Source organism: Nycticebus coucang, chromosome 10 (genome assembly GCF_027406575.1).
Source record: "Nycticebus coucang isolate mNycCou1 chromosome 10, mNycCou1.pri, whole genome shotgun sequence".
In the NCBI taxonomy this organism is placed as follows: domain Eukaryota; kingdom Metazoa; phylum Chordata; class Mammalia; order Primates; family Lorisidae; genus Nycticebus; species Nycticebus coucang.
In genome coordinates this window covers 80840385-80848442 of record NC_069789.1, presented here as the reverse complement: position 1 = coordinate 80848442, position 8058 = coordinate 80840385, and the positions used below count along the sequence as shown (strand labels likewise).

General features: G+C 49.8%; 1 pseudogene; it reads right to left on the bottom strand.

Annotated features, from left to right (window-relative positions):
- Window positions 1–6724: 6724 nt before the first annotated feature.
- LOC128596447 (folate receptor alpha-like) lies at window positions 6725–7494 on the bottom strand (annotated as a pseudogene).
- Window positions 7495–8058: the final 564 nt, after the last annotated feature.

Below are 8058 nucleotides of genomic sequence, written 5' to 3'. Positions count from 1 at the left end.
GACCAGGTTCTGCTCCAGGTCTTTATCGCGCTGGGATCCAGGCTGACTGGGTCTGGATGGTCCCTGGTCACTATACCAGGTAAATGTCGAGGTAACAGTGAATATTAAAAACTTTGCTTGACCGTGTAAAAATAATGATAATTACAGTCATCCATGTAAACTGCTTACCAGGTAGTGATAAACCCGATGGCGAAAACAAGGCATATTAAGGTGCTAGGGGGTGCAGGGAGTTACAGTTTTATCAGAGAAGTGTATCAGTGAGAATGAGCAGTGACGACAGCCCCACGTCTCAGGGGCTTCTTTTTGCTCATGTTTCATGTTCACTGTGGGGAGGGGGTTCTGCTCCAGGTCTTTAGCGTGCTGGGATCCAGGCTGACTGGGTCTGGATGGTCCCTGGTCACTATAGCAGGCAGAAGGGGGATGGGATTACACACACGGGAAGGAGGGCAACCAGGGATACTGATGTGCTGAGTGATCCCGCTTGTCCTGCTCCTGTTCTCTGTCCTTGTCTGTGCCCTTGAGCCAGAGCCCCAGTGACGGCATCGCCAGAGCTCCCTGCCCTCTGCCTTTCAGTGGGGTCTCGACAAAAGGAGGCAGCAGCAGCAGAAGCCCCGGGATGGGAGAAGAGCTGGATGGTGGTTCTTCTGTTCTCTGCCTGGCCACAGCTCTGCTCTCACAGTTCTGGGGCCCTCCTACAGCCACAGGCCACCAAACACGCCCACTCACAGGGCTCCAGCTCTCAGGGGGTCTCTGGTAACACCAGTTCCTCCTCTTGCTCCTTCAGGACTAATAGTGGTATTAGCTTCCCACTACTCCTGGTTTTGGTGGGGGCCCCCCTAGAATCTCTTCTTAGTTTCTCCTGTGAATATGGAAAGGTCTCTTCAAAGATCATAGATGGGTGTTCTGTTTGCTTCTTGCAAGGACCCTCAGATATAATTTGGTAAAAGGATCTATGCCACGGAGGTCCCCTCTGAGGACGTGATACGTGAAGTGAGGGAGAAAGGCAGGTGTCAGGAAAGATGGTCCAGCCCAAGAGGAAGCCTTAGGAGGCAGGGGAGGGATGCTTGGTATATTTCAGGAACAGTAACAAGCTGGTGTGGCTGGAGCTAAGGGAGCCAGCAGGAGTCATAGGAGCCAAAGCCAGAGAAGCAGCAGCTCAGGTAACATCAAGATTCCTCTAGGTGAGTGGTTCTCAACCTTCCTAACGCCACGACCCTTTAATACAGTTCCTCATGTTGTGGTGACCCCCAACCATAAAATTATTTTCATTGATACTTCATAATGGTAATTTTGCTACTGTTATGAATCATAATGTAAATATCTGATATGTGGGAGACCTCTAATGGGGTCACGACTCACAGGTTGAGAACCGTTGTCTAGGTGATGGGGAGAAATTTGGATTTTATTCTTAGTGACACAGGAATCCACTGGGAGGTTTTGACATGACTATGGCTTGCAGTTTTGAATGATTATTCTGATTTTAGGAGTGAAGCAGGGGTGAGGGGATCAGTTAGTGGCTGATGCGAGAGCCTCAGAGGGAGAAGCTGGTGGCTTGGGTGAGAAGTGCCAAATTAAGGTTATAGTTTTCAGGTCGAGATAACTGGCTGATTAGATGTTGGCATGAGAGAAAAAGAGAACCCTAGAATAAAAGAGAGAATAAAAAGAGAGAAAAAGCCAAACACAGGGCTTTGGCTTGAAGATTAAGGAGGATGCAGGTTTTCTGGGAGAAGAGGGTAGAAATCAAATGTTCGGTTTGGGTCATATTTAGTTAAAGATATCCACTAGACCTTGAAGGGGCGATGTTGAGCTAGTGGTTAGAAGGAGCTGTCAGAGCTAGAAATAGGAATTTGATGGTTTCAGTAGCAGGTGGTCCTTATAGATGAGCTCTCCTAGGGAGTGAGAGCCCCAGAGAAGAGGAGAGGTCTGGGAGCTGGGGTGGGGAGCTCCAAGCATGTAAAGGCGTGGAAGGTAAGGAGACTGGGGAGGAGTGGCTGAAGGAGGAAAATTAAGTGGGGAAAGTATTTCCAGGAGGTGTCCTAGCCCCTCCAAGTGTGTTTAGGAGCTTGCTCCTCTGCTCCCACACATCCACGGCTTGTCCTCTGTGTTGTGATTATCATTTGTTCCTCTGTACACCAAGCTTCGTGAAGATGGTTACTCATTAGTGATGCTGAGCCTGTGCCATGCACACAGCGTGTCAAGTTAACTTACATGTCAGGTTAACTCATAAAACCCACAAATCAGTCGGGAGGATCTGTGTCTGTCCTGTCCCACACAAGTGCTGTCCGAGGCTCCAGATTTTATTCCCAAAAGCTGAAGTTCCTTATTTTTTCCATCTTACAGGGGCCTGAAGAGCCTTTGAAGCCTCCTCAGTATAGGGGTCAATGTCCCCCCCCCCCAGCCCTCCCTGTTACCATGTGAGAAACTCTGGGACTATTCGTGGGGCCAAGCAACCTAGGGACAGAGGATGGGCTGTGAAATCATGGAGATAAGGATTTATACAATGTCTGCCTCGAGGTGACTTACTGAATACTGAAGGGGAACAGGAGAGGAGGCCGAGTGGAGACAGAAACGAGATGGGGAAGGATGGGAGAGAGGGGAGACAGGGTCAGGAGAGGACTAGGGAATGAGGCCAGGACAGGGATCCTGGCACAGTCTAAAAGAGGCAGCCTTGGGGAAGTGAGCTTTTTTCCTTCTGGCATCTCAGAAACTTGGAGCAGAAGAAGAAATCGTTACTGCGGTTTCAGCTGCTCCTTCTCACTGATACATATCTCTGATAAAACAGCAACCTCCTTCACCCTCTGGCACCTTAACATGCCTGTTTTCTTCGCCAGGTTTGTCACTACCTGGTAAATGTTGACGTCTGTTAATTGTCTGCATCCTTCCTTTGAACTGCAAACCAGGGGGCAGCACTTTTACCTTTTCATTTTACAAAAGGACAGCGAAGGCCCAGAGAAGTGAGTGACTTACCCAAGCTTTGGAGCTGGCGGTGTGGCATAGGTCTAGACAGTGTGCCTTGGTCCTCCAGTTCATCAGCCTCTCGGCAGCAGGTGTCTCTTAAGGCCAAGACATAGTGAGCCACATGGTGGTTGTCTCCCTCCCAGACAGAGATCTTCTGTGTGTTCATTATTACCTGGAACTACTTTAGAAGACAACCCTCTTGTTCACAAGTAAGAGGAAGCTCAAAATGGCTCAACTCACAAGTGATGGGGAGAGGAAAATGGTGGGGGTGCTTCTCTGCCAAAGGATAAGTGATGCTGATTCCTCAGCAAAGGGGCAGGCCTGGGGGTCGCCCAGTGAAGGGAAACACTGGGGGTGTGGCATTCACACTGAAGTTAGGTAGGTAAGAGGGAGGGAAGCAAATCTAGCCATTCGACTTCTGAGAATAAATGAACCTATTTCATGGTGAAGTCACTTGACTGAGCGCAAATGGGAAGGCGGAAGAAGGAAGCAGAAGCTCCGTTTTTATCCGATCAGTGAGAGTGAGGCGTGATCTTGATTCTGCTCCTACTGGGGACAAAGGAAGGGTCAGTGGAGTTTGAGCATGGCCAGGTAGGATCCAAGGGGGGACATTCTCTTTCTGATGACTGCCTGGGCAGCGTCCATCCTGCCCTGTTGGCCATCGGTGGGGCAGGTGGCTGTTCTGGGGCTTGTTAAGGCCTGGAAAGCTGTGTAATTGTGCGGTTCAGCAGTGGGTTTGTCCTCAGGTCTGTGAGCTGTGTGCTCCCTGGATTTGCTCAAATCTGGGGGCTTTGCCAGACTCTGTCTCACCTAGCTCTTTCTCACAGTGCTAATTTCCAAACCTAGTCATTTCCACAAAGAGCCTGGCAGCCTCACCTCCCTTCTCAGTGAAGGTTTAATAGCAGAGCACTGAGAAAGGTCTTGTTGCTAAGCCTTCATTATTTCCACAACATATACTACAGGACTCCCACTAATACACTGTGAAGCATTGTCCTAATTAAAACTAAATGACTCATGTCAAATTAAATGAGCAGAGTACATTGGGTTAGCTGGGGCTCTGGCATGCAATTGCATGTTTGTTTACTTGTTAATTGTCAAAGTTCAATAATCTACAGTTGCCTTTTCTTCTCCTTAATACAAATTCCTGATGCTTCAGACTTGGTCTGCTGGACTGGGAGGGAGGCTACCTGAATATTAGTGCTACCTGTACGAGCCATTGGGCCACCCGTGCAGAGACACTCCTGAGGCAAAGGGAATGTGGTCTTCACCACCCCCGCCCCCTCCTTCTCGAGGATGCTGCAAAGCTACTATAAAGCTGCAACATCTGAAGGGCCTCTCAGTGTGCTGTCCCCTCTGGAAGAGCTTTTGTCCAAAGATAAGGATCAGCTCTGCTTAGAGCTTTATCAGAGAAACAGAACCAATAGGACTTACTGCAAGGAATTTTCTTTTCTTTTCTTTCTCTCTCTTTTTTTTTTTTTTAATTACATGACTGTGGGGCTGGTTAGGCTGTCAGGAAGGGCAGGCTGGACACACTCAGGTGGGAGCTGAGCTGCTGTCCCCGGCAGAGTTTCTTCTTCCTCGGGGGAAACCTTAGTTCTGTTCAGTCCTTTTGCCTTTCGACTGACTCGGTCAGGTTCACCTAGAATTGATAATCTCCTTAAAGTCAACTGATTGTAGATGTTGATCACATCTGCAAAATGCCTCCATGACAGCTCCCTCATTAGTGCTCGTGTGAATACTACAGCCTGCTTGCATTGACACGTAAAACTGGCCATCCCAGCTCCAATGTGGAGCCAGCCATCCAACTGAATACAATTGCCATGTCCTGGCTTAGGTGGATAAAAAATAGTGCTGTAAATTCATGAGGCTCAGTTCAGTTTTAAAAGAAAGATTCCCTTCCAAAAATTTCATTCATTAACACTTTCATCAGACATAGTCAATTTGGGGCATATCCTGGAGGCCAGGCATGGTGCTAGGAACTAGAGGTCTAGGCATGAATAAGCTGTGGTCGGAGTATGCCATGGGGAGCTCACAGTCTGCTGGTGAAATGAGTGAGGGCACAGAGGACAACACAGCCAGTGCCACAAGAGAGTGATGCACACGGCTTTCGAGAAGCCCAGTCCTGGGAATCAGAGGGAGCTTCCAGTGTCAGAGGTGAATGAGAAGGAAGGGGGGAAGAGAGGGTGCTCCAGGCAGAGGGCACACACAGCTAAGGGTACAAAGGTGTGGGGGATGCCACGGATCTGTGGGGGATTGCGTGCAGGTCTGTGAGGCTGCGAGGAGTGTGGAAGGGGGTGAGGCTGGAGAGGTGACAGGAGTTGCATCCTGAAGAGCTTCCTGAGGAGTTTGGACTTATCTCCAGGTTATGGGGAGCAGTGTGATCACTTCTGCGTGTTGAACGGCCTCTCCGGGATGTGTGGGGAGGATGGGGCGAGTGGGGACATCACCTGGGCGGAGGAGGCCTGTTAAGGTCAGGCCAGGGAAATTGTTTAAGGATCAGTGAGAAGGCATCCAGAAATAGCTGGAGGTGAGTCTACAGGACTGGGTGTTGGCTGGTCCTGTGGGTGTGTAAGGAGAGGCAGCAAGTGGAATGTGGTGTTACTGACCCATGTGGAGGACAGAGAGGCAAAGGTTCATGGAGGGAGATGCTTTGCTCAGCTGGGGATGTTGAGTCTGGGGTGTCTGAGGGACATAAAGCTGCCGGGTGGCACCTTGACATATGGATGTCGGGCTCATGAAAGAATTCTGGGCTGGGTATTGGGATATTTGGGAACCATTAGAAATAGACAGTGGTCCAAAGCATGGAGTAGACAACAACCCCACGAGACAGACATTGTCTCCAGTTCACAGACATGGAAACTGAGGCTCAGAAAGGCTGAGTAGTTTGCCCAGGTTCACACAGCTGGTACCTCACTTGTGTCGGTGTGCCTCCTCAGAGCACACACCCTCCACGGCAGCCATCACACTATGCTGCTCCAGTCACCTGCCCACCTGCCTCGGTAGCCAACTTGGGAGAACTCAGTGGCCTCAGGGTGGGCGGGGGTAGGCCTTGTGTGCAGATGGTCATTGCAGGAGCCTATTGCTATGAGAGCATATCCCTCACCTGTTAGCTAATGTCTGAATTTCTACAGTTTGAACTTTATTCTTTTCTGGAGGTGATTTTCTTTTTGTATTTTTATTGAAATTTTTTTTTTTTTTTTTTGTAGAGACAGAGTCTCACTTTATGGCCCTCGTAGAGTGCCGTGGCCTCACACAGCTCACAGCAACCTCCAACTCCTGGGCTCAAGCGATTCTCCTGCCTCAGCCTCCCGACAAGCTGGGACCACAGGCGCCCGCCACAACGCCCGGCTATTTCTTGGTTGCAGTTTGGCCGGGGCCGGGTTTGAACCTGCCACCCTCGGCATATGGGGCCCGCGCCCTACCGACTGAGCCACAGGCGCCGCCCTTTTATTGAAATTTTTAAACTTAAAAATTTTTAGAATATTTAATTGAGAAAGATTTTATATATTTTCTAGGCATACATTGTGACGATTTGATATCCATATATTGTGTAATGATTACCACAAATTAATTAACACATCCACCACCTGTGTTGTACATTAGCTCCTAAGAACTTATCTCTGCGTTTTTTTTTTTTTTTCATGTGGAGTATTTGGTTTATTTAAACTGGCTGTCAGCAGTGCCACCATGGAGCAGGAAATAAGTAGCTGGGAGCTGTGGGGTCAAGCAAGGCAGGGGTGTCCAGCTGTCAGAGGGCACAGAGAGGTCAGCAGAGTAGCAGGAAGAGCATGAGGGCCAGGTGGAGCAGGGCAACCCAGGCTCCATGGAGCCCACCCCCACTCACGGCCTCAGCATAGAACCTTGCCGTCTTCTCATTAGGGTTGCCCTGATTTGGATCAAACCACATCTGGATGCAATGGCCACTCCCTTGGCTGTAGTCACTAACTTTGTAAGAGGGACTCCAGATTTTCTTGTTCAGAGCAGCAGGTGTGGGGAGGAAGAAATGGGAAGGAGGCAGGCAGCTTTCACCGGACATGGTTATGCCCTGAGGTCCACTTTCGGCCCTTGTGCCAGTTGCTCTTGCAAGTGTAGGAGGTTCAACAATCCTCCCACCAGCGCTCACAGTCCCCTTTGTACAGGTGCACGTTCAGGATCTGCTCTTTTTGCTGGCTCTGGTCCACCTGCTGGATCCAGGGCCCCAGGTTACATGAGCACTCATAGAGGCCATTGTCCTGGATGAAATGCGGTTTGCAGATGGGCTCCATCACTTCACAGTGGTCCCAGTTGAAGTTACACAGTAAGAATTATCCTTGTGGGCCTCCTGACTGGTGTTGGTGGAGCAGCAGGCGTTCTTCTCCCAGGGACGGCACTCATCATGCACGTTGTCCTCAGGCCCTGGCTTTCCCCTGTGGTGCTTGGCATCCATATAGACATTGAGAAGCTCAGTGCTGGCCCGAGGAGTCCTTTGCCAGCCACCCCCACCGCGGCCACCCCCACTAGATGGAGCAGCAGCTGCATTGTCATCTGCTGGGCCATGGCTGTTCCTGAAGGTAGAGCTGTGGCTAGTGGCCATTACGGCAGTTTGGTATACTTTGGTCAACATCTCCCCATTTCCTCCACCCTGACCCCTGGCAACTGTCATTCTATTCTCTGCTTCTACAAGTTCAGCTCTTTTAGATTCCACATGTGAATGTGATCATGTGGTATTTATCTTTCTGTATCTGGCTAATTTTACTTAGCATAATGGCTGTGAGCTCACTTGTAATTTATTCTTTGAGTTTGAGCCTACTGTTTTGTGAAAAAAAACAAAAAGCAAAATAGTTATGGGAAGTGTATTTGCCATGTTATCGTTTTCACCTACTTGTGAATGGTCTAGGTTAGCACTTTTTCCAGAGGTGCAGCCCTCTCTCACTGGGGTGAGATTCTCACTGAGATTCTGGGAGGCCACGCAGCTCCTAGGTGGCAGAGCGGGGGGCTAGACCACACCCTGCAGGGTGAGGGCTGGTTTGATTGGGTGGGTGAGGGAGAGCATGTGTGGGTCTGGGAACCCGAGGTGAGGACAGTGTGCAGGATCCTGGGGAAGGACTCCCACCACCACCA